The 27500-nt window shown below is 35.4% G+C and overlaps 1 protein-coding gene and 1 long non-coding RNA gene across 4 annotated transcripts in view; one reads left to right on the forward strand and one right to left on the reverse strand.

Annotated features, from left to right (window-relative positions):
* Positions 1-402: 402 nt before the first annotated feature.
* LOC118764952 lies at positions 403-19584 on the reverse strand. Its single transcript, XR_005000792.1, has 3 exons — positions 19575-19584; positions 6367-6371; positions 403-738 (listed from the first exon to the last, which is right to left on the reverse strand). It is a non-coding gene; the product is annotated as an uncharacterized LOC118764952 (long non-coding RNA).
* A 1615-nt stretch (positions 19585-21199) lies between these two features.
* LOC115216453 (transient receptor potential cation channel subfamily M member 3) overlaps positions 21200-27500 on the forward strand; it is an 841279-nt gene continuing 834978 nt past the window's right edge. For all 3 annotated transcript variants that reach the window (XM_036506322.1, XM_036506319.1, XM_036506321.1), the window contains exon 1: positions 21200-21360. The gene's annotated coding sequence lies outside the window, so the exon portion shown is untranslated. The remainder of the gene's footprint in view (positions 21361-27500) is intronic.

Here is a 27500-nt window from a genome sequence, read left to right on the forward strand (position 1 = left end):
TTTATATATATATGTATATATCTCTTTTTCTTTTTGTTTTTTTTTAATTTACATCCATCGTCCATGCTGGCATGGGTGGGACGATTTGACCACTGCTGGCAAGCTGGGGAGCTGCACCAGACTCCAGTTTGCTTTGGCATGGTTTCTATGGATGGATGCTCTTCCTAACACCAACCACTTTACAGAGTGTGCTGGGTGCTTTTACATGGCACCACATGGGCACTTTTACATAACACCACATGGGCACTTTTATATGGCATCACCATAAATGATTTACACCTCCAAAGGGACCAGTCTTAACACTTCTGCTGTGGAGTACAGGTCTTCTTGAGTACAGCAAGGTACCAGGCATCTTAGTCTTTTGTCATCTTGCCTGAAAAGTTCAGCATCTTGAGGTCATTCTTCAATACTGCATCTTCCGGGATGTCCCACTTCCACATGTTCCATCCACTTTGAGAGATCAGCACTTCTCTATGGAGCTGTTGGCATCCATCCGCATCACTTGACCAAACCAGTACAGTCATCTCTCTTGCACACAGCAACCAATTCCTCTTATGTCTAACTTCTCTCTCAAAACCCTAGAATTCTGTCAAACATGTACTCTTATATTATACATCCAATGGAGCATACTAGCCACATTCCTTACTAACCTTTGCATGCCCTCTGCATTCAGGTCCCATGTCTCACTACCATGGAGAATTGCTGTCCATATACATGAATCACACAATTTTCTTTTCACTTGGAATATGTATGTAGTATGTATGTATGTATGTATGTATGTATGTATGTATGTATGTATGTATGTATGTACGTATGTATATATACACACACGCACACACACACACACACATGTATAGACTTAAACATGTTAAAATATATCCACTCCCATGTTCACACCCACATATACAAATATGCACTCATTGCTCATACCTGTTTATTTATTTGCAACCACCCACATATACGCAAAAACAAGTATACACTCCTATGAATACGCACAAAAATATTTTTTTATGGGTTTTCTTGAAATCCAGCTTTATAGAAAAATTCAAGAGCATTTCAGAAACAAAGGCAAAAAAAACACCCCTAAACACACAACAACAACACAAAAAACCATAAAAGGACACACAGTTCAAGGTAATTAATATTTATGCTGCAAGGAAAAATCCCAGTAAGGAAAAAATGCCCGCTTGAATGATTTCATTTCCTTGTCTAACTTCTAAATTCATTCAGTCTTGATTTGATATACAATCACAAAGCCTGGGACTTATGCATGAAGTGGTATGAGATTGTACAACATTCATGTGTTTTTAAAGAGCTTTATCAATGAAGTGAAGTAAAATGGCTTCATTCCAAAATGAAATTTGGTTTGAGAATTCCCTAAGAGAACCTTACCACTCTTGCGACAGAATTCAAAACAAAAATCCATTTAATATTAATCCTTTTATTATCTGTCAATTGGTTAGTCTTGATCTAGTTGACATATGATAAAAGATTTTTAATGAGTGATCACTCTGTACAATGCATGGTATGTTCTTGCATTGTAAAAATAGGGAATGGTTTGAGGTGAATTTGGCTGCTATATCTTCTAGGTTGAATAATAGCATACTACTTCTTTAGCTAAAATTCTAGCTTCTATTACGAGATACATAGATGCATAGATGTATACATGCACACTAATGTGTGCGCGTGCGCGCACGTGTGTGTGTGTGTGAGAGTATATATAGTGTTTAAAGTGATGTACAGATATTGTATATTAAGAAAAAGCAGGCAGTCAGAATTTTGAATAATTCTTTATTTGGCTCTCATCCATTCATGAGGATTTTTCAAAATACATTTTATAGAAGGTTTCTTGGTTTTTACACAAATGGAGAGGAGGAGATGTGAAAGAGAAAAAAAGGGAATGAAGGGAGAAGAGGAGGAGATGTAAAAAAGGTAAAAAGAAGGAAGGGAGGAGAGGAGGAGATGTGAAAGAGAAAAAGAAGAAAGGAGGAAATGTGAAAGAGAAAAAGGAAGAAAAGGATGAGAGGAGATGTGAAAGTGAAAAAAGAAGGAAGGGAAGAAAGGAAGAAATGTGAAAGAGAAAAAGGAAGAAAAGGATGAGAGGAGATGTGAAAGTGAAAAAAGAAGGAAGGGAGGCGAGGAGCAGATATATATTCTCACCTTCTGCTTTCTTACCTGTCCTCCTTGTCTCCCTCCTTCTCCCTCTCCCTCTCCCTCCCTCTATTACACTTAGCTCTCCACAAAATCATTCCATTTTTAATCTCCTTTCTGACAACAGCTCAAATGTAGGATTTCTTCCCTGAAGACAGAGGCTCATATCATCCTGTGATAGAATCAATTTACAATCATTATTTCATAATACTGAGCCCTCCAGAAACAGCTGTTGGCTTTGTAATACTCTTCTTCACCTCCTTTTAATTCTTGATATTTCTATTCTGTGTAAGTCTGACATTTCACGTGTAAACATATATACTTTTTTCAATTTAATGAACTTAATATCTTTTGAATATCAACCTGCCTAACTTGTTTATCCTTATGTATGTATGTATGTATGTATGTATGTATGTATGTATGTATGTATGTATGCATGTATGCATGTATGCATGTATGTATGTATGTGTGTATGTATGTGTCTATGTATGTATGTACGCATGTATGTACGTATGAATGTATGTATGTATGCATGTATGTATTCATGTATGCATGTATGCATGTATGTATGTATGTATGTGTGTATGTATGTGTGTATGTATGTGTCTATGTATGTGTCTATGTATGTATGCATATATGCATGTATGCATGTATGTATGTGTGTATGTATGTGTCTATGTATGTATGTATGTATGTATGTATGCATGTATGCATGTATGCATGTATGTATGAATGTATGTATGTATGCATGTATGCATGTATGTATGCATGTATGCATGTATGTATGTATGTATGTGTGTATGTATGTGTCTATGTATGTATGTACGCATGTATGTATGTATGTATGAATGTATGTATGTATGTATGTATGTATGCATGTATGCATGTATGCATGTATGTATGAATGTATGTGTGTATGTATGCATGTATGCATGTATGTATGAATGTATGTATGTATGCATGTATGCATGTATGTGTGTATGCATGTATGCATGTATGTATGTATGTATGTATGTATGTGTGTATGTATGTGTCTATGTATGTATGCATGTATGTATGTATGAATGTATGTATGTATGAATGTATGTATGTATGTATGTATGTATGTATGTAGTATGTATGTATGTATGTATTCATGTATGCATGTATGTATGTATGTATGCATGTATGCATGTATGTATGTATGCATGTATGCATGTATGCATGTATGTGTGTATGTATGCATGCATGCATGCATGTATGTATGTATGTATGTATGTATGTATGTATGTATGTATGTATAGGTGCAGGCATGACTGTGTGGTTAAGAAGCTTGCTTCCCAACCATGTGGTCTTGGGTTCAGCCCCACTGCGTAGCACCTCAGACAAGTGTCTTCTACTGTAATCCTGGGCTTATGAGTGGATATGGTAGACGGAAACTGAAAGAAACCTATTGTGTATGTATATATTAGTAAAGAACTCTGCATATTCTTGTGGCAGGGTCCTAGGTCATAGTTCATCACAATTCTGTATTGTAAAATCCATGGTTGTGCTCCTGCTATACTGGTTTTTACACAGAGTGATATACAAGACAAGGAATAAATAATGGTCATTGCATATTTTTTCTCTACTGTAATAAATCTGACTTACAGCTGTTTCCTGTAATAACTTCTGGAAATAGCTGTAAGTCAAATTTACAACAGTACAGAAAAATAAGTAATGACTATCAGTTATACCTTGTATATATATATATATATATACACACACACACACACACACACACATATATATACACATATAAGTGAAGGTGCATGGCTCAGTGGTTAGAGCGTCGAGCTTACGATCGTGAGGTTGTGAGCTCGAATCCCGGACCGGGCTGCGTGTTGTGTTCTTGAGCAAGGCACTTTATTTCACGTTGCTCCAGTTCACTCAGCTGTAGAAATGAGTTGCGACGTCACAGGTGCCAAGCTGTATCGACCTTTGTCTTTCCCTTGGATAACACTGGTGGCGTGGAGAGGGGAGGCTGGTATGCATGGACGACTGCTGGTCTTCCATAAACAACCTTGCCCAGACTTGTGTCTAGGAGGGTAACTTTCTAGGTGCAATCCCATGGTCTGTGTCGTGACCGAAGGGGGTCTCTCCGAATATATATATATATATATATAATATATATATATACAGGGGTTGGACAAAATAATGGAAACAGCTAACATCTCTCACTTTCTCCCCATTCCTCACCCTCTTGTACTCTCTAATATCTCTCCCCACCCCTACACACTCAATAATACTATAAAAAGAGTCAAAATTCCTGCAAAAGTTCGATCTGAAAACTCCACTAGAGTGGACGAAAGCGCTAATATATGATATATGATTTATAAAAACATGTGACATACTAATAAATATCTGTAAATATAAAACCATCCAGATTTCTGAGTACCTCATTTCTTCTAATATATATATATATATATATATATACATTCAAAATGTGACTGCGTGTGTACTGTGGGCAATTTTTTTTTCTCCGTCTTCCCTTCTTTGGATCTTTCCTTTTGCTATGTTTCTGACGAAGAGCTCTGCTCAAAACGTTAAGCCCTCCTTCTTTCCTGAGCATCCAATAATACTATACTAGTTCTACGTCCCCGCGTTGTTGTGTTTTCTCTTTGTGTTTTCATGTTTGGATTAACTATATATATATATATATATATATACACACACACACATATATATATATATATATATATATATATATATATACACACACACACATATATATATATATATATATATATATTAAGGTATGTAGAAAAATACAACATGGACAAGAACGTATAACTCTTAGAAGACGATACAATAAACATGGACAGGACATTCGAACCCCTCAGTCTTCAGTCAAGAACCGGATCATCGTAGTAATTTATATATACATGGAGTCCGCCTCCCATGCTGGCATGGGTAGGGGAGAGAGAAAGAGAGAGACAGAGACAGAGACAAAAGAGAAAACAAAACATCTAGAGGAAATTGGTTTTGCATATCCAAAGTTACTATTTGATCTTTGCACAATACTTTTAATGATTTCAATAGAAGATTAGCTCACTCAATTCTTAATCGTCACCATTATGGCTTCGAAATAGAGCTGGCTAAGAATTGAACCAACATTTCTTTTGTTATATTCTCTGAAGATGCTGTAAACTTGGTGACAGTTTTCAAAACGAATCTTGATTAATATGAAAAGATATTGTTTTGGCTTTTTTTTGTTAATGCTATTCAATCTGATAACTAATCTTTCACAAGACAGAAAATTGTATATTCCCATCTTACCATAACACACTTCATGTTTTGCTCAGGTACCACCACTTTGTTATCAACTAATTTCTTTCTGTCTGCTATGATCAATAATACAACAATGATACGAGAGAGACAAGATTAGTATTTGTATTGTATTGGTTGGATCTTCATCTGCAATTTTCTTACTTAGTTGAAATGTGAGAGCATTTGAGATTCTCACATACAAAAGGTATTTAAGGTGAACTGAGTTTATTGTGAATATAAGAGAAAGTATCTGCCTGTCTGGCTAATTATCTAGCCATCTTTTTTCCAGACACATACATGTACACAGACACACATATGTATAGAAAAACATACTTATTTTATAAGCTGTTGCAGTTCAACATGTGTAGAAAAGACGTAAATGTGGTAGCAATGCCATTACACAAGCAGTGAAAGCATGTAGCTTGGTGGTTAGGGTATTCGGCGCATGATCATAAGGTTGTAAGTTCAATTCTTGGTGGCACTTTTTCCTTAACCTTTTAGTATTCAGATTATTCTGTTGAATGTAATGCTTATTTATTTACGTAGTTTTGAATTTATCATTTACTAGTAGTATTGCCCAACTTTGCTCGGGTTTCTTTTGACCCATTATAATTTTTGAAAACTAAAAATTTTGCATTATGTAGCTTGTTATTCACTTTAAGTGAACATTTTTCTGGTTGAAATACACCGAAAAATGGTGACACAGCAGTCAAAAAATCATAAAAAATAGGGATTTTCATAGAAAAAAAGCACCTTTTTGATGTAAAAATTTTTGGTCTTAACATGGTCCGATTTGAATTTTATCTTCTACGGAATGCAGAGCAAGCCTTCTTCTATCATACTCTCAATTTTGGTCAACTTGCGCCGCAGGGTCTCGGAGGAGATAGTGTTAGTTGAAGGCCACCAAACCTGCCATACACAGTCGACTTCAGCTTTATATATAGAGAGATATACTATCTTGTAGCTTTGCTATTTCGATAATGTGATTTGTTTATTTTAAGAATAACATAGCAGGGTAAGTGTGAGAGTTTTGATCTGGCCAGTTTAAATACTATAGAGTTAAGCAAAACACTTTATTTCATATTGCTCCAATCCATTCAGCTGACAAAAATGAGTAGTACCTGTATTTCATATCCATCTTTGTTATATTCTGCATCGCACTGAGTCTTTGGAGATCAACCATCGCACAAACAATAACTCTGAGCACCTCTTCAAACTCCACCCATCTAACACCCGTGGACATATTTACAAAGTAAGAAAACAGCACAGCTCCCATGACTTCAGGAAACATTTTTTCACGCTGAGAGTTGCTGAAGCGTGGAACAAACTGCCGGCATCGGTTGTTAGTTGTCGGAGCACTGCACCCTTCAAGACTTCCATGCTTCCTGAGATTCGCCAACACTACACTTGATTTTCTCCCCTCCATACACACACAGGCATGTTCACTTTCCAGACATTTCTACATTACTGTATGTACTTTATATGCACTTTCTGACAAGTTGTGGTGCACCTGAGCACTGTATACAATAATTTCATTATTATTATTATTATTATTATTATTATTATTATAACTACATTAAGGGTGTGTATGTCTGTGGAATGCTCAGCCACTTACATGTTAATTTCATGAGCAGGCTGTTTAACTGGATTAACTGTACCACATATCATCATAACTGATGGAGTCCCAGTTATAAGCGATGTCTTTCATTTCCAATCTTTCATGGAAAATATATCTGAGGAAATATTAACCTTATGTAACAGGATGAGAGATTCCCCGCACTGGATGGGTGCAACTCGCATCCTTTACATTAAATATTAATCGAAGAAAGAGTCAAGATTTCTGATTAATTTCAACATTATAAATATTTATTCCTTGATTCGCAATATAAACATTTCCTTCCTCTGGGCGAATCGGCAACCTAGGAGCTATATCGGCAGTAGTCAAGTGGAGTGAGTCAATCCTGCCCCCGTTCAAGCATAGCGGAGATGCTCCACGAGGTAGCAGGTCGAGAGAGCTGCTGCAGACACGTCTGTATCATTCAGCTGCTAGCGTCCAGGAGAGAGATACAAGAGAATTTCGCTGCTGCTAGTTTTCTGCGCATGTGCATGAGGGAACTTCCGGCAGGCCTTCCGGAAGACTCCAACCCTGCGCATGCATGCTGGAGATTTCCCAAGACGGCATCACTACACTTATTTAGAAACAGATGAGGGCTGGTGACAAGAAGGGCATCTGGCCATAGTGCATTTGTGTGTGTGTGTGTGTGTGCGTGTGTGTGGATGGGTGGGGTGGGGTGCAATGATGAAAGGTTTTCTGTCTTTGCTTATCTCTGCATGATTATAGCCAAAGAAGGAACATGTGAATCCACCAACCAAAGGATTACAGTTTCAATCTTAACTGGGTCTCATCAGTTTAAGTGTAATTAGAACCATTAATATCTTTCTCAGGCTGTTTATATAGTCTCTACATTGGTGAATATTCAGAGTATTTTTCTCAATTGCTGAGTCTGGTTGAAGGTGCAGAATCCATGACCCTAGCAAACTCTCTGAAACTCTGACACTTACATATTAATGTTCTGTTTAAACAGTTGTAGGTCAACACCAGCAGGAAACACATGAATAGGAAAGAAATTTCAGAGGACCCTGTCTTAACATTGTGTGATAATATCGACATTCAAGTAGTTTCCTTCATTCCAATCTTCCGTGGAAAAACATGTCAAGCCATAAGGAAATGTTACCCTGCTTGGAAACAAGCAAAGTTTGGCAAGAGAGAGGAGCCAATGATAGGAAACCTGCCTCGATAAATTCCGTCTGATTGGTGCAAGCATGGAAAAGTGGACATTAAGATGATGATGATGACGATGACGACAATGATGATGATGGTAATATGTCTCTGTATAAATGCAAACGTGTGTGAAGAAGGTCAGAGGAAGCTTGGTATTAAGTTATGAATGTGAAAAGAGATCAAGAAGTATTTCAAGTAGGTTTAAAGTGAATCAATACCCAGACTGTTTAAGAGTCTGAGAGAAACTTATCTGGAAGTATTGGATACGTTCTGGTTACCTAGGTAATCAATTAACTTTGGCCTAAGCTAGTAACATTGCAGTAGTAAATTGCTTAGTTGTTTAACCCCAGGACAGCCCATGAATGAGCAGGGTGATGATAAAAGATGTTCTGAGCATAACCCACACATTAGTTTAATTTTTTTCTGTGCCTTGTGTACCCAGGATTACATTATCCAATGTAACAATATTTTTTACAAGGTGGTGGGGAGTCATTTGAAAGTGGTTTAACTGCTATTTTTAGCAAAAGTGGTTTGAAGGAATTCAGCCTTTATTTTGTTTCTGTTGAGGAAGAAGGAAATTCTGTCTCTGTTCCCAAAGTGAAAACCCTATTTAGAGTTATTGGGGAGAGGCTGTACCTTTGTCTTTTGCAGGGATTCTTTGAGACTGGCAAGACTGATCTGGTAGATATTCTGCGGAGGAATAATGATTAGGGGACAGATGTTAGTCTAGGGCCTGGGGGGGGGGGGAAAGAAGAGGATTTTCAGTATTGATGAGAGGAGGAAAAATGGATAAGCTGAGGAGGCTTATGGGGAAATCATTTGTTACTAATTAGCTTTGAGAAGAGGCTGTTTCCTCACAAGATCTAATCCTTGTTGTGATGTGGTGGCTTGCATGCCTCAATGACCTCGAGAGCTATGCCATCAGAACACACACTTCTTGTAGGTCCTCTCATTCTGGATAGATCAAAGTCTAGAGGTCAGACTAAAAATATGGACCACTTCTTCCCTGAGGTAAATATGGATTTGCATAGGGTTAACACTCTTGCCTAGAAAATAAATAACAAAAAAAAATATGTTACGGAAGCATTGAAGATAATTCAAAACTTAAGAGATGAAAGCCTTTTCATAAGGAAACGTATGACATAATACATCAAAATCTAAAAGGACAGAACAGTGGAGAATGGTTATTGGCTATAAATTGAGAATATTTAATATATATATATATATTATATATATATATATATATGTATTTGTAAGGCAAAATTTTTCAAAAAACCAAGATCTCATCCAGATAAATTTCTCACAGACTGAAAAATATTGTATGTGGTTAGATGATCTATTGGCATAGAAAATTTTTTTCTTTTTCACCTTTATTTATAATAATATGTATTTATAAAAGATTTAAATGAGCCAAAAAACAGCTACTAACCACAACTTCCTTAAACTAAACAGGATAGAAAGAAAGTGTATACAGGACCTAAATTTTAAAATATTTAAGCTATAAACGCACAAGATAGCATGGAAAAGTATTTTGGATGCAGTTAGAAAATACATTGAAGAGAATATATGTATGTATATATGTGTGTGTGTGTCTGTGTGCATGTGTATGTATGCATGTATATGTGTGTATATATGTATATCCATGTATATATGTGTATATATACACACACATGCATATACATATACATATATACATACATATATATTCATATATACACACATATATACATGTATATATATATACACACGCACACATATACATACATACATATATATATATATATATACACACACACACACACATATATACATACATACATAAATATAAATATATATATATATGTATGTATGTATGTATGTACGTATGTATATATCAGGTTCGTTTTAGTGCTGCTGGGAACATGTAACCCAGTACAACATGTTGCATGTTTAAGCTGTTGGTGACTAAACTGACAACCCTACCAAGCTTGCTTGGTAAAGAAGGTGCTTTTCTCTGGTTACTCAGCAAACCAAAAAAAAAAAAAAAAAAAAAAAAAACCCACTACCAAAGAACAAATAAACTCAGCAGAGTCAATGGTCATCCAACAACTGTGAGTGAAAGACTCCTAATCTTCGTTCAGATATTTCTTTACTAGAAGGGAAACTCTGATATAAATACCAATTTCTTTATTACCCACAAGGGGCTAAACATAGAGGGGACAAACAAGGACAGATATAGGTATTAAGTTGATTATATCGACCCCAGTGCGAAACTGGTACTTTATTTATCGACCCCGAAAGGATGAAGGGCAAAGTCGACCTCGGCGGAATTTGAACTCAGAACGTAACGACAGACAAAATACCGCTAAGCATTTCGCCCGGCGTGCTAACATTTCTGCCAGCTCGCCGTTGATATAAATACCAACTACTTTGTTTGCACTCAATGTTGTATGGTAGTTTCTTGTTTTTGGACAAATACATACATTGTTTAGAGATTAGGATTGGCTCTGTACAAAACCTTTTCTCACTTAAAAAAGCTTCAAGCATTGGAATTTTTTTGATTTTTACTACGTCTATTATGTGTTGTGTAATTGAAAAAGGCAAAGCACTCAATGGAAAATTCCAGGATGAGATGAAGCTCTTTGAATACCTGCTGCTGCAAGAGGCACCTGTCATTTCCACATCTTTGCAGAAAAGTGTTGGTTTCTAGCAGGATTGAAAAACCACATCTGTTCACCTCATATTTAGGAGAACGAGAGGTAATAGCATTCCTTGAAATCAAGTTGCAGCCATCATATACACATGTATGTATGTATGTATCTTTCTATCAGTACATACATACATATATACATATATATACATACATATATATAGATATACATACATACATACATATATATATATATATATATATTATATATATATATATATATATATATATATATATATATATGTATATATGTATATATATGTATGTATATATAATATATGTATGTATATATATATATATGTGCGTGTGTGCTCATACACACACACACATACATAACTGTAGGCAAACATATATAGACACCACTCACAGATATATACGTATACGAACACATTCCATCACTAGAGTACTAGATTACTTTTCAAGCAACAGTAATATGCACACTAAATACATCGTATTAATATATCAAGTCACTCAAAACCATTTAAATAAAACATTTATAAACAAAAACAGAAACTGGACTTCAAGAAATGATATACATAAAAGTCAAGTTCTTTTTTATAAATGCAATGCACATAAATACACAAACACATCACATAAACAGGGACACACACACATACTCACCAACATCAAAATAAATGTTAAATGGAAATTGTAGTTGTGATACCTGTGTCGGTGGCACGTAAAAAGCACCATCCGAACGTGGCCGATGCCAGTGCCGCCTTGACTGGCTTCTGTGCCGGTGGCACGTAAAAAGCACCCACTACACTCACGGAGCGGTTAGCGTTAGGAAGGGCATCCAGCTGTAGAAACACTGCCAGATCAGATTGGGCCTGGTGCAGCCATCTGGCTTCCCAGACCTCGGTCGAACCGTCCAACCCATGCTAGCATGGAAAACGGACATTAAACAATGATGATGATGATGCCTGCATGCATTCATGCACTTTGCCATTTCCTTCTGCCTAGAGATTTGAGCATTTATAAACCTCATTGTAACAAAATCAAATTATTTTCTCCAGCAATAAAATGAAACGTCCATAGAAAATATGGAGATATTTTGACAGGTGAATTCTTTTTTTTTAGATGAAGTTCAATCAATAACTAAATGAAAACAAACAGGTAAACATTAAAAAAAAAGAAATTAACAAACAATACAAATAAACCAATAACGACATCAGGGACTCAAATTAAATATTAAATATCAATCAAACTGGCAAACACAAATAAAAACCTAAAAATGAAGCAGTGTTAATACTTCAAAACTTTAGACATCATAAATATTGTATGAATTCACTTTGATATTCATCTCCATCAGTATATCATCATCATCATCACCACCAAAACCACCACCACCACCACTACCACCACCACCACCACCACCACCACCACCACCACCACCACCACCACCATCATCACCACCATCATCATCATCATCACCACCACCACCATCATCACCATCATCATCATCATCACCATTATCATCATCACCACCACCATCATCACCATCATTACCACCATCATCATCATCTTATTGTTGTCGTCGTCGTCATCATACTTGTCATCAGCATCATCATCATCATTATTATCATCATGATCTTTGTCATCGTCATCATCATCGTTTTAATGTCTGCATTCTCATGCTAGCATGAGTCTGATGGAATTTGTTGAGGTGGATTTTCTATGGCTGTGTGCTCTTCCTGTCACTAACCCTCACCTGTTTCTAAGTAAGGTGTAAGGTAACATTTCCTCTTGACCAGACATGTTTACATGGGGAAATTTAAAGGAAGGATGCTTTTTTTACACACGAAGTCAGGTGGCAGGGAAGATGCATATGTACGTGTGTATGTGTGTGTGTGTGTGAGAGAGAGAGAGAGAGAGGTCAATTTGGTACCAAAGGTAAACAATAATTCCACAAATAGAACAATGATTCTACATATTCATCATCATCATCATGATCATCGCCATCATCATTGTCATTGTGATTGACATTATCATCACCAGCATTATCATTGCTACTATCCTCTTCCTCCTCCTCATTATTGTCTTCCCCTACTAGCACCCTCACCACCACCATCACCACCACCATCATCATCATCATCATCATCATCATCATCACCACCACCACACCATAATATCACCACTACCATCATCCTCACCAGCATCATTATCACCTTCATCATTATCATCATCATCATTGTCATCATTATCAACACCAACATTATCATCACCACTAGCACCTTCACCACCACCACACCACCACCACCACCACCACCATAATATCACCACTACCATCATCCTCACCAGCATCATTATCACCTTCATCATCATCATCATCATCATCATTGTCATCATTATCAACACCAACATTATCATCACCACTAGCACCTTCACCACCGCCACTGCCGCCGCTGCCATCATTGCCATTATCATCATAATCACCATCATCATCATCATCATCATCATATATATTGAAAGCTAATCCAATAAATTTCTGTGTTTGAGCTTAACTGTCATTTTATACAATGAATGAAATACTTCACTACGTAAGACAACAGACAAAGACACATGTCTCTTAACAGAGTATTTTGCTGGCGAGAGTGGTAGGTTAAGCAAACCAGAATGTTTCAGCAGTCGCTGTTCTGTAGAAAATTCTAGATATTTATATCTAATTCACAAGAGAAAAGAAGTCAAGTTCATATTTTGTATCTGTTATCTGTTACAAGGAAAGAAGTAATATGGCAAACATCCAGTCAGTGGGGGTTGTCATTCGATGTGCCTTTGCTATAGAATAAATATTTCTGTAGATCTATCTGTCTGTCTGTCTGTCTGTCTGTCTGTCTGTCTGTCTATCTATCTATCTATCTATCTATCTATCTATCTATCTGTCTGTCTGTCTGTCTGCCTGTCTGTCTGTCTGTCTGTCTGCCTGCCTGCCTGTCTGTCTGTCTGTCTGTCTGCCTGCCTGCCTGTCTGCCTGCCTGTCTGTCTGTCTGTCTGTCTATCTATCTATCTATCTATCTATCTATCTATCTATCATATATGTGTGTGTGTATATATATATATATATATATAGGAGGCGCAATGGCCCAGTGGTTAGGGCAGCGGACTCGCGGTCGGAGGATCGCGGTTTCGATTACCAGACCGGGAGTTGTGTGTGTTTATTAAGCGAAAACACTTAAAAGCTCCACGAATCTCCAGCAGGGTGTGGGTGATTCCTGCTGTACTCTTTCACCACTCTTTCTCCCACTCTTTCTTCTGTTGGCCTGCTCGCTTAGCCAGCGGGGTGGCGTCATTCGAAGGCTAAAACAATGCGAACGCATCGTGACCAGCGATGTGTAAAACATCTGATGGTCTGGTCAGTCACGTGATATACATATATATATATATATATATATAGAGAGAGAGAGTAATAAGAAAATGGCTGGGGGATCAATAGGTGGTTCATCAACTTTTAGACATTATATTATGTCAACTTATGAATATATTTACTAAAATGACAATTACAAGAATATACATACATGTATAACATATGCTTTACATATAAAATATATTAATATATAAAGATACCAGTAATTATTAAAATATAACATACAGGAATATAAATTGGGAATATATATAATTTTTTTTTTTTTGGCTAAATCAGTCTCTTGCCATTTTGAGTTTCACCTGAGTATGCACAGGGTTTTCAGGCGAGTTATGACTTGCCTAAAGACTAACAGTCAACACTAAACATACGCAGACACAATTCAGAACCACCAACATGGCAAAAAACTACCGGCAGATTGCATGCCAGGACTTAATGTATAAAATATATATATGTTTAAACCTCTTCCTTCAAGACCATTGTGAAAGTATTAACATTATCACAGCAGGACAAGCAACTGGGAAGAAGAGAGTCTGGGGATGTGCCAAGCAACTGCTAATAAACAAAACTGTAATATCAGGGGTGTGGGAACTTAGGAGGAACCTCATTTCAACGTGGCTGGACTACAAAAAAGCCTTTGGCTCTGTTTCTAATTCATGAATGTTAGAAGCCCTTTGACTTGCTAAAGTTCCAGGGAGCATAGTCAAAGCCATCATCATTATCATTGTTTGACCGTAGTTGGGACAATGGAATTTACTATGCTACGCCAGACTTCACGGTCCATCATAGCATTATGAAGGTCCTGTTGCTGGATGCCTGTATCCCTGGAGATTACATCAGGGTAGGAGAGTGTGCACCCTCTGGTATCGTGAGTAGATGACTTCCAGAGGAGAAGAGTAGAAATTGTCTTGTTTTCAGCTCTACAACAATGTCCAGCAAACTGGACTCTCCTACCTTTCACAAGAGATGATACAGGTGGTAGTTTCCCATATATTTGTACTTTGGTTGGATGACACTTCCACGAGAGATTTTGAGCTCTTATAAGGAGGCGAGTGCAAGTTCCATCCAACCACCTCTCAAGCTTCTTTGATAATGTCCAGGTTTCTGAGCCATATAGTCAAAGCCATAGCTGACCTGACTTCATTGTCACCCATCATTTTGAAGTTAAATACAAGGAGTGATTGTGTTATCACTAATAGAATACAGTATTGCAGAGATATATTACAAGGGGATAGGCTTTCTGTGATGTTTATACTTTCTGTAAACCCCTTGTCATTCATATCAAGGAAGTCTGAAGGATATCTTACTGACTCACAAGGAAACAGAAATAAAAAAATTACACAATTGTTTCTATGTAGATAACTTGAAACTATATGCAAAGAATATGCATGAGATGAAAAAGAACCTTGACCTGGTTACAATATCCTCAAAAGATATAAGGTTGGCTTTTGGTCAGGGTAAATGTCTCTATATGGTTATGAAAAGTGGGAAAACATCTCCATCAATGACTTAACTGTTTCCCCTGTATCTAACGTGGAATGTTACAGGTACCTTCGGGTGACTGAAAATATATCTTATGATGGCACCTGTAACAAGACTCATGTCACTGAAGAATATTACAGCCAAACATAGAAAATGTGGACTTTGGAACTCTCTGCATTCAATAAAACTTTGGCCCACAATGTGTTTGCGGTGCCAGTACTCATACTGACATTTGGGCTACTTGACTGGACGCTTGTTGAGATCCAAGCCATTGATGTAAAAACCTGGAAGATACCAACTAACACACATAATTTACACATCAACAATGATGTAGACTGCCTCTACCTAAAATGAAAACAAGGGGGCAGAGGCTTAACAGCAACCCAGACTCTCATTGAATGTCATATTATATCCCTTTGGCAACATCTTTTAACTACCAAGAGTTGAAGTGCATCCCTTGACCAAGTTTGCATTCAGGAGGCTGATAACATCATAAAACTTGGCAGACAGCTTCTTGAGCAGCATTCCTTGTCTGATAACCTTAAATATATGCCCAAAGAAGTTGCATGACTCTACCACAGTATATCATCAGATGAAAGGATGAGCATATATCAGAAGAAGATTATGCATGGATATAATAATAATAATAATAATAGTAATAATGAAATTATTGTATACAGTGCTCAGGTGCACCACAACTTGTCAAAAGTGCGTATAAAGCATATGCAGTAATGTACAAATGTCTGGGAAGTGAACAGTGTATGAGTCAGATACATGCTTGTGTGTGCATGGAGGGGAGAAAATCAGGTGTAGTGTTGGCGAATCTCAGGAAGCATGGAAGTTTTGAATGATGCAGTGCTCCGACAACTAACAACTGATGCCGGCAGTTTGTTCCATGCTTCAGCAACTCTTAGCGTGAAAAATTGTTTCTGAAAGTCATGGGAGCTGTGCTGTTTTCTGACTTTGTAAATATGTCCACGGGTGTTAGACAGGTGGAGTTTGAAACGGTGCTCGGAGTTATTGTTGGTAAGATGGTTAATAATTTTATGGGTGTCTGCCAAGTCAGCTGCCAGATGTTGGAGTTTCAATGTATCCATGCCCAGGGAAATAAGGCGTTTAGAATATGGCAAATGCCTGATGGAGGGTATGTTAGTAGAAAGCCCTGAGATGATAGTAACATTGATCATTAAAGTAGTTGATCATGGATCAACAACCAGATTACTAACTCCCACTTTGAAGGGTATGTGTTTGCAATCCAGGAACAAAAAATATCAACCAAAGATCCAATGCATAAAAGGGACAGAGATGCAGGAAAGCAGCAAAATGTGATAACTGATTTACACTTTGTGGAGTTAACACTGAAGGTATCACCCACATCATAAGCAGTTGTCATCACAGTATTATCTACTGATGAGAGATGATGTTATAGCTAGGACACTGTATAATGAGATCCATTGGAAGGATACCCCGAGGCCAAAGAAATAAGAACCTACACTATGGTAGAAGCCATAGCTATTCATAATAAAAAGGTGTACTGGTGCAATGTCCCAGGGAGAACCTCAATCAAATGTAAACATAATAGACCTGTCATAGTAATCTGGAATGGAGAAGAGAAACTGTGCACATTTTTGAAAATCAACTTTCTCAGTGGATGTTAATATAAACTACTTTACTTGTACTTGTGGCGACATTCACCCTGGGCGGGTTGAGTCGGCTTCTTCCACCACCCTCGAGACATCTCGAACCATCGCAGCCCACGCACGACGGTCCTGCGCCAGTTCACTGGAGATAACGAGCCAGTCACAGTTCCATCGGCACAGGCCGATGTTGCCATTGAGAATTCATGAGAGAAGTTTCGTGGGAATAAATGGATTTTACAAGCGGTCCCAAACAATCCCGCATGTAGAGACATCCTGTTTGCCGCAGATTGTCCGCAGACGCAGGGACAGAACGACTGAGGAGCCGCCAGTTGCCGAAACAAACACTCCGAGGATTTTCCCCAGAGGGCTGGCGAACCAGATGGCGGCACCAGGCTTCAATCTTGATCTGGCGGAGTTTCTACAGTTGGATGCCCTTCCTGACACCAACCACTCTGAGAGTGTAGTTGGTGCTTTTACATGCCACCAGCACAGGGGCCAGTCAGGTGGTACTGGCAACGACCTCACTCGAATCTTTTTACACATTCCACTGGTACAGGTGCCAGTAAGGCGATGCTGGTAACAATTACTCTCGAATGGTGCCTCTTACGTGCCACCGGCATGGAGGCCAGTTAGCTGCTCTGGCAATGATCACGCTTGGATGGTGCTCTTAGCATCCTACTAGCACGGGGCTCAAGTGCCAGTAAGGCGATGCTGGTAACGATCATATTCGAATGGTGCCTTTTATGTGCCACTGGCACAGAAGCCGGTTAGCCGCTCTGTCAATGATCACACTCGTATGGTGGCCTTTGCACCCCGCTAGCACGGATGCCAGTCATCGAGTTTGATTTTGATTTTGACAATAGTATATTATATTTAAAAATGTGTGAGGAGTGATAGGATGGGGGAGATGGCTTAAAATGCCGAAAATTTGTTTTTGCATATTCATAATCTCCAATGTTTAAAACCTAGAAGTCCGAATAAACTTTTTCAGAAAAAGGCATTTTTCAAGGTGAGGTGCAAATCTGCATTAGCCCCGATAAAGATATAGGCATACACATACACACACATATATACAGTCCAACCCATGCAAGTATGGAAAAGTGGATGGTAAAGTAACGATGATCGCCTTACTAGGTCTTGTGCTGGTGGCACGTGGAAAAAAACATTCAGGACTGGCTCCTGTGCAGGTGGCACATAAAAAGCACCATTTGAGTGTGGCCATTGCCAGTACCACCTAACTGGCCCTCATACCGGTGTCACGTAAAAGCACCCACTACACTCTCGGAGTGGTTGGCGTTAGGAAGGGCATCCAGCTGTAGAAACTCTGCCAGATCAGATTGGAGTCTACTTCGCCAGACCTCAGTCAAATCGTCCAACCCATGCTAGCAAGGAAGGTGGACGTTAAACGATGATGATGATGATGATGATAATGATATACATACGCACACACACTCATATGTGTGTGTTTAGGTATATGCATGTATAGGGTTGTGTGTATGTGTGAGATGTTTATCCCTAATTTCTAAAATATTCGTGAATGCTCTAAATCAGTGTTTCCCAACCTTTTTTCCCGGCGCCCCACTTTTTCATAGCAAAAGTTTTTACGCCCCACCTTTTCCCATGTCCACTCACATTTACAAGTACCGCTCGTCATGTACAAATATTTTCACAGCCCACGTCTATGCCCCGCGCCCCACCTTGGGAATCACTGCTCTAAATGCTGCTGAAATTGTTTGAGAAAACTGTTTATCAACCACATGAACTGGATGTAACAGAGTTATCTACCCTACCTTATTCTGAACTTCGATGCTGTAATTATTGTAAGCAGTCTTGAATTCACTTACGCGCGCGCAATTTCATGGTGATGTGGTCAGTTAACTATAAACCATAAGGAAAAATGCAAGAAACACGAATGAATAATATGTGTTCAATTTCGTTATGTTTTGATGTGAAAAATATCTGATGGATGGCAGAAATGGTAGCTAAAAATGCCCATCAATATTTAATTATGTCTTTTTGGTTCCAGCTTCTAACCCACTCAAACTCACCTTAGCCTATAATCCTTCAGTGCTTATTCTACTACTGGAATCATCCAGCTATATACCCCTTCCTCCCCCACGTTTATGGCCATTTGTCAATTTATAAATCGCTACTGCAAAAATAAAACCAGCATAAACATACACAGAGAAACACGATAGATAGATACATACGTACATCATTCATTCATACATACATACATATATACATACATGCATGCATACATACATACACACACACATACATACATACATACATACACAAACGCCAACTCAGAAAGTTATGTGCATATGTACATGTACGTTAATTGGTATACACGAAACTCTCGGCCCCTGAGTCACCATAGCTTCTGACGATTAAAAGTAATTGTAGCGCAGCCACATATCTATCTATCTATCTATCTATCTATCTATCTATCTATCTTATTTCTTAGACGGGACAAACAAGGGCAGACAAAGGGATTAAGTCGATTACATCGACTCCAGTGCGTAACTGGTACTTAATTTATCGACCCCAAAAGGATGAAAGGCAAAGTCGACTCGGCGGAATTTGAACTCAGAACGTAACGGCAGATCTATCTGTCTATATGTATATAATATATACAATACATACACACACACCCTTTTCTCTGAATGAATTTCTTCAAAGAGAAAGCTAGTATATATATCTTAAAACATTGCCACATCCCACAGCGGAAACAGCTGTTTATTTTGATGTTGCCTATCGATTTTCACAATGAATTATATCTAATTTCTCTCATCGCATATACACTGCCTTCCCACACTACCTCAGTCAATTGAATCCACCCTGCCTCTCTATTGCACACTGTAAAACTTAAAAATCATATAAAACCTTCCCAGGGTAAACTAGAATCCTAAATTGGTGTTTTGTATTGTTTTACTTTCAGTTCACGGTAAAAATCAATGTAAAAATATTCAGTTTGTGACACTGGCCGCTTCCCTATTACAATAAAACTTATTCTAAATTCCTTAAAGCATTGGTTCCAGGTGAAACACGCTAGGCGCCTAGATTGATATTTAATAGTTTTACTTTCATTCTACTGTAAATAGAAAATGGCTCTAAAATTATTCAATTTTATATACACTGCCTTTCTTCCACAAAGAGTAAACTTTATTCAGAGCCATATGAGACATCGGACCCAGGGTGAACTACTGTTATAGTCTTAAACCGGTGTTTTTATATATATTTTTTCAGTTCACGAACGAAAAAGAAAAAAAAAAAGACATCTACAAACTGAGGAAAATTTCTAAATCAATAAAGTTTTCGATTAAAGAATGATATTTTTCGTTTTAATTTATTCAAACCGATAGATATTTTCATTTTTCCTAAAGCAGAACAGAATATTTACAATTTCGATTTTAACACAGCTGATCGTCATTGTATTTTTTTCCGTGAGAGGTGAAGCTCTTAATATGATACAGAACAGGTTCTCTTCATAAATTTTATTCGCGTTAATTTCTGAGGCAGCGAAAGAAAGAAGAAAAAAACCCAAACATGTGTTTCGAGAGAATTACAGTTTCAAAGACGATATTTTACCATTAATTTTGGCGAAAATAAATAAAAGTTTAAAGAGAAAGTGAAGCCAAAAACAACAACGTCAACAATCGCTTTCACTAGTGACGCTGCGGTAACTGTGGAGAAGCTTCCACATGTATCAACGTTTGTCATTGGTTGAAATGTTAGCGGTGTTTTATTTCGCGGTTTTCATTGGTGCAGAATCATGTGCTTGCCTATCATTGGCTTAGTTAATTCAACTAAGATACAAGTCAACATTGTTCGAATATTACTAAGTACTTGAAACCCGTCTTGTTTTTGCTTTATTATTCGCCGTCGATGGAGAAAATTATTTACGTTGAGAAAAAACTGAAATCGTTGAAGTCTTCACTTGATCTGATTGGAAACGCACTTGGTAAGTGTTCTCTCTCTTTTTCTCTTTCTTTCTCTGCCCGTGTGTGTATGTGTGTACGCACATTTTTTACTCTATGTAAAAATCAATTACAGATATATAAATTGAAGGTGTGCATAAAAAGAAAGTGGTAACCGGCTTCAGATGAAACGATATTAGGCCGATGCTAAATGTTTCAGATGCAAATTTTGTTGCAGTTCAAAGGAAAAGCTCTTTCTTCGATCCTCAATTACAAAAAAAAAAAAAAAAAAAAATATTTATAAATATAGTACGCGTGGTGAATTCACAATGCATTCACAGCGAGCTGACGTTTAGCGATTTCCATGCCACCGACGAGAATCCTTATCATGTCAAAGTCTGCATCACTTTTACAAAACCACGCGCTTCTCGCAGACAAAGAAGAAAAGGAAGAAAATTCTTAGCCTTACAACAAGTGTTCTTTTTTCTTTCCTTCTCTCTGTCTCTCTCTCGCTATCTTTTTCTTTTCCAACAAAATCATTTAAATATATTTCTGCTAGCATCTTTGAAGTTAATAACAGTACTCGCCGATGATGTGAGTATGTGTGTGTGTGAGTACATGTATTCCCCCAAAAGCTATTATATTCCCTCAATATTCCGTTATATTGAAAATATTAATATCAATCGATCGCCTCTTAGTACTGTTTCATCAAAACAATCTTACACACACATACTCATACATACACATATAATATATACATATATATAACATATATATATAACATAATATTACATAGATATATTACATATATGTGTGTATATATATATATAATATATATATATGTGTGTGTGTATATATTTGTATATATATGTCTATATATGTATTTGTATTTATATATATATGTGTGTATGTATATATATGTCTATATATGTATTTGTATTTATATATTATATGTGTATATATATATATATATATATATATATACTTATATAAACGTATATATGCATATATATACATATATATACGTATATATACATATATGTATATGCGTGTATATATGTATATATATATATTTATATATGTGTGTATATATATATATTTATATGTGTATATATATGTATACATAGGTACATGTATATATGTGTATATGTATATATATGTGTGTGTTTCGATGTATATATGTGTATATGTATATATATATGTGTGTGTTTCGATATATATATGTATATATATATATGTGTGTATAGATATATATATATGTATATATATATATGTGTGTGTTATAGATATCTATGTATATATATATGTGTGTGTGTTAGATTATATGTATATATATATATGTGTGTATAGATATTATATGTATATATATGTGTGTGTTTAGATATATATGTATATATATATATGTGTGTATAGAGATATATATGTCTATATATTGTGTGTGTATAGATATATATATGTATATATTATATATGTGTGGTGTATAGATATATATATGTCTATATAGTATGTGTGTGTATATATATATGTATATATATAGTGTGTGTATAGTATATATGTATATATCTATATGTGTGTGTATAGATATATATATATATGTATATATATATGTGTGTGTATAGATATTAGATATATATATATTATGATCTATTATATGTGTGTGTATAGATATATATATCTATATATATGTGTGTGTATAGATATATATATATGTATATATATATATATATATGTGTGTGTATAGATATATATGTATATATATATATGTGTATGTGTATATATACATATATATGTATATATGAATTATTTATGTATATATATATATATATATATGAATATATTTATGTGTATGTATATATATGTGTGCACATATATATATATATGTGTGTATATATATATGTGTACATTTATATGTATATATATTTATATATGTATGTATATGTGGATACATATATGTATATATATATAATGCATATATTTATGTATATATATCTATGTATTATATAATATGCAATATATTTATGTTATATATTTATGTAATAATATGTATATATATTTATGTATATATGTATATATATATGTATATATATTATTTTATATTATGTATTATATATTTATATATTTATATATATATGTATATATATGTATATATATATGTATATATATGTAGTATATATATGTATATATATTTATATATATATGTATATATATTTATATATAATATTTATATATATTTATATATATGTATATATATATGCATATATATATGTATATATATATGCATATATATATGTATATATATATGCATATATATATGTATATATATATTTATATATATGTATATATATATATTTATATATATGTATATATATATGTATATATATATGCATATATATATGTATATATATATGCATATATATATGTATATATATATGCATATATATGTATATATATATATGCATATATATGTATATATATATATGCATATATATGTATATATATATGCATATATTTATGTATATATATATATGTATAGATATACATATATACATATATATTTATATATATATGTTTATATATATGTTTATGTTTATATATATATGTTTATATGTTTATGTTTATATATATATGTTTATATGTATATATTTATATATAGGAAAAAAGCAACAAGAATGGATTAAAATCTCGGTACGATCGTTTCGTACGAGGACATCTTTAATAAGCTACAAAAATATATATTTATATATATTATTTATATATATATAATATATATGTATATATTTATATATATGTTTATATGTATATATTTATATATGTTTTATGTATATATTTATATATATATGTTTATATATATATTTTATATGTATATATTTATATATATATGTTTATATGTATATATTTATATATATATGTTTATATATATGTTTATATTATATATATATGTTTATATATATATGTTTAATGTATATATTTATATATATGTATAGATATACATATATATATATGTTTGTATATGTATGTATCTATCCATCTCTCTCTCTCTCTCTCTCTCTCTCTCTCTTTATATATATATATATATATATATATATATATATATTATATTATATATTATATATATATATATATATATAATATATATACATATATATATATGTATGTATGTATGTATATAAATGTTGAAAATTCTCAATCGGGATCTGAAACCCAATCAGCCTTGATTCGCTACGAGTTTTACATCCTACTCCCCACAACAACCACCTAAAGAAAGTAGGTACAAATAAATGGAATACAGAAAACAAAAGAAAAAAATTGGGACGTGTGGCCGAAAGAAAAAAACAAATTATCTAAACATGTGTCGTCTACGTTTGCGTTGTCATCTTAGATTTCGAAGTTTTCTCTAATATTTAAATTCCATCACATGGTATTTCTCTGTAAAAATCTGAACTGTGGAATTTACCCTTATAGCTCGGATAATTGAGATATAAACAATGAAAAGAAATTCCTTCCGTACATGCTTCTCTGTATATACGGTAATGTGTATATGTGTGCGTGTGAATCTATGCACATGAATGGACGGACGTAGGCTGGAATTTCAACATTTACATAAACGCCCTCATGTCGCTGAGTTCTTTTATATTGTACATCATGTTATACACAGGTTGTATTTTCATCTGTGATGCAATCTAGCAATTCCTGCAGAGAAGAACTCATGTATTTTCTAACGGTTATATTCGATCGTGTTCTTTCAGTTATATAATTAATCTTTTTTTCATCAATCGGCCTAATTCTTTCCTTTGTTTCCAGAATTCCATTTATTCTACCTACTTTCTTTAGATGAAGAGGAGGAGGAGGTAAAACACCCTCGGCGAAAGGAGGTTGATTAGGTTTCAAATCCCGGTTGGAGAATTTTCGCTGTTCCTAAATTATCAATTCTCTCTCCAGAAAGATTTTAGAAGCTTCCAGGTTCCAATTTGAACTCAAAAGCAATCGGTTTCTTTTCATATCCCATCTCTATCCATTGTCTTCAGATCAAAGACAGCGCTGAAATCGCCACCATACCTGTCTTAAGGTGCATCTTAGATTACATTGTCCAGTGTGTGTGTGTGTGTGTGTGTTGTTTTGTAGGAAAATAACGCGTAAGTCAACTGTGATTTAGCTGCTGTTTCTAGTAGGTCAAGCGACCATACAGAGGCTTCTTATTTGGAACATTTACCGTCAGTCATAATTACAGCTGATTCGTATCGATTCCTTTCGACTAGGCGCTAGGCTAGTTTTTGTACTAAAAACGTACAATTCTTCCCCGATCAGACTGATTGGGTTTATCTCGTGCACAAAAAGGTTCTCCGGAATTCGGAACAATCTGAATTCACAACCGAGAGGGAAAGTTTTAAGTTCCGTTAATATATTGGGGATGTCATCCTACTGAATCGGTCAAATCTTGTTATATTTCCTTTTTTTTTTTTGTTAGTTATTTGAATTAAAAATCATATTAACGTGTCTCCCAACTACTTTTGGAATCCGTCGTCTGGTCGTTGCTCGCTATTCGCTTGATTTCGGTTGGAATGAAAGAAAGAAAGAATGAAAAAAAGAAAGAATGAAAAAAGAACATTTGGTTATGAAGATAGTTGAGAAATATATTCTTGTCGTCAATGCACGTGGTGCGTTGACATTATACCATGTTGTGATAATTTCACATGTTAAAAACCTGATAGTTGCTGCTTAGTCCCTGGTTAGCCCGATCAAAGACCTTCCGAGTGGTGACCATCCCGTTATTTTTTATATTTCCATATAGTGTATTTAAGACTACGCTATCTATGATACTTAAAACAGTAGGATGTGTTTTAAGCGATATTTGGCTGTTATTTTTAGCAGATCTAGAAGTTCCCTTCCCTCGAAATTTGATATAATTTGGTCGACTATTCTCAACGCAATAATAGTTCAGTTTTCTTTCATTCAAAGTAAACATTTAACACGTTTTCATTAGTGACAAGTCTCTTCCCCTCTCTCTCTCCTTCTCCCTCTTTCTTATATCGTACATCACATTCATGTATAAATATCTATATATATATGGTTCTGGAGGTGATTGGCATGTCTGTAGAATGCCGCTTGGGTTGATCAACCAAGGCCGGGTCGCGTAGATCAGTCAGGGTTTACATTGGAAGACCCAAAACACTCAATGACCTCAGGATACAACACTGACAATATGTCCAAGTACTGCATTTGTAAAAGTATGTTGTTAGACTTAAATGTGTGTGTGTGTGTCCGTGTCCGTCCCTGCTTTGGTGAATTACATGCCATTTTAAAATCTATTTTTCCCAAATAATATCTATCTGTCTATCTGGCGATCTTTCGTCTCTAGTAGACCTTTCCGTCGATTTCCGTAAAAAAAAATTTTTTTTTTTACATATGGGCTTGCGGGAACTTTTGTAGTAATATACATACATATACACATACACCGAGTAAAAAATTTCAGTTATCTCTTTCTTTCACACAATACTCTGTTTCTTCACACACACTAACAGAAGCACTTCACTTACACAACATACTGTCTGTCTCCCACACCCCATCAAACACACACACACACACACACACACATATACATCAATGCTTGCCATGCACGGTAACTTCAAAAGAACTTCCCTCGTCATAAAATCGCTTTCTCTTAGTCTCTTTCGCTCTCATTACTTCAAAAGTTCCCGCAAGCCCATATGTAAAAAAAAAAAAAAATTTTTTACGGAAATCGACGGAAAGGTCTACTAGAGACGAAAGATTGCCATCTATCTATCTATCTATCTATCTATCTATCTCTCTATATATATCCACACACATCTATCTATCTATCTATCTATCTATCTATCTATCTATCTATCTATCTATCTATCTATCTATCTATTATCTATCTATCTATCATCTATCTATCTCTCATCTATCTATCTATCATCTATCTATCATCTATCTATCTATCATCTATCTATCTATTATCTATCTATCTATCATCTATCTATCTATCATCTATCTATCTATCATCTATCTATCTATCATCTATCTATCTATCTATCTATCTATCTATCTATCTATCTATCTATCGTAAAAAAGAAAGAAAGAGAGCATTTTTGACCTCATGTGTTTATTTTCTCCCTGACTGGGGTTCCCGTGGTCTTTTCTGTAGGCTTTTCTTCCCACGGAT

This window comes from Octopus sinensis, linkage group LG10, assembly GCF_006345805.1.
Source record: "Octopus sinensis linkage group LG10, ASM634580v1, whole genome shotgun sequence".
NCBI lineage: Eukaryota > Metazoa > Mollusca > Cephalopoda > Octopoda > Octopodidae > Octopus > Octopus sinensis.